The 1,090-nt window shown below is 59.0% G+C and overlaps 1 protein-coding gene across 1 annotated transcript in view; it reads left to right on the top strand.

The window, feature by feature from the left end:
- ACSF3 (acyl-CoA synthetase family member 3) overlaps positions 1 to 1,090 on the top strand; it is a 38,049-nt gene that overhangs the window by 6,181 nt on the left and 30,778 nt on the right. The window lies entirely within an intron of this gene.

Here is a 1,090-nt window from a genome sequence, read left to right as displayed (position 1 = left end):
CCTCAGCTGAAATCAAGAGTCAGGCACTTGGGGCACCTGGGTGGCTCAGTCAGTTGAGCCTCTGACTTCAGCTCAGGTCATGATCTCATGGTTTGTGGGTTCCAGCCCTGCGTTGGGCTCTGTGCTGACAGCTCGGAGCCTGGAGCTGCTCCAGATTCTGTGTCTCCCTCTCTCTCTGCCCCTCCCCTGCTCGCACTGTTCTCTCTCTCAAAAATAAACAAACATTTAAAAAAAAAAAAGGTCAGGCACTCAACCAACCGAGCCACTCAGGCACCCCATTTTTGTTTGTAAAAGCAATTGTCCACCATTAAACTTGTGCAGTACGTTGGCATAAAGTAGTTTGTGATTTCTCTCCTTGTCCTTCCTGTGCCCGGGGTCTGTGATGCCGTCCCCTTTAACTCTGCCGTTGGTAGTCTGTGTTTTCATTCTGTCTCCTGATGGCTCTTGTGTCAGGGCTCACAGTTTCAGGAGTCTTCTCTCGGACGCACCACTGTGCTCTCTGCTCCTTTGACCCCGGCTCTTCCTTCCGCCATCTTCGCTTCGCGTCGTCGCTGTTGCTCTGAGCAGTCAGGTGGTAACTTGTACAGTGACCACCAGCCTTTCCTTTAGGGTGGACCCCGCGTGCCCCCCTCGCCTCCGGAGTCTCTCACCTGCTTCCCTGAAGTGTCTGCTCGCGCCTTCCCTGCGCTTGGTCCACACGTAGTTCACGCCGTGTGAGTCACTCTTGTAAATGACACAGTGATTCTTCATAAATCTAGTTTTTCGGCTTTTGTCTCAATCCCTGCTCCCAGCCATGACGACGGTCTGCCTGTCCCTGCCCCTTCCCCTGCCTGGACGCTGTGTGTGCAAGGGGGTCCCGCAGCCTGGGAGCCCCGTGTGTGGCAGTCCCCGCGTCCGAGAGCCCCGTGTCCGGGAGCCCCCGCGTCCGGGAACCCCCCCGTCCGGGAGCCCCGTGTCCGGGAACCCCCCCGTCCGGGAGTCACTGCGTCTGGGTGTCCCCGCGTCCGGGAGTCACTGCGTCCGGGAGCCCCGTGTCCGGGAACCCCCCCGTCCGGGAGTCCCTGCGTCTGGGTGTCCCCGCGTCCGGGAG

Source organism: Suricata suricatta, chromosome 16, assembly GCF_006229205.1.
Source record: "Suricata suricatta isolate VVHF042 chromosome 16, meerkat_22Aug2017_6uvM2_HiC, whole genome shotgun sequence".
Classification (NCBI taxonomy): domain Eukaryota; kingdom Metazoa; phylum Chordata; class Mammalia; order Carnivora; family Herpestidae; genus Suricata; species Suricata suricatta.
This window is presented reverse-complemented; position numbering and strand designations above follow the sequence as displayed.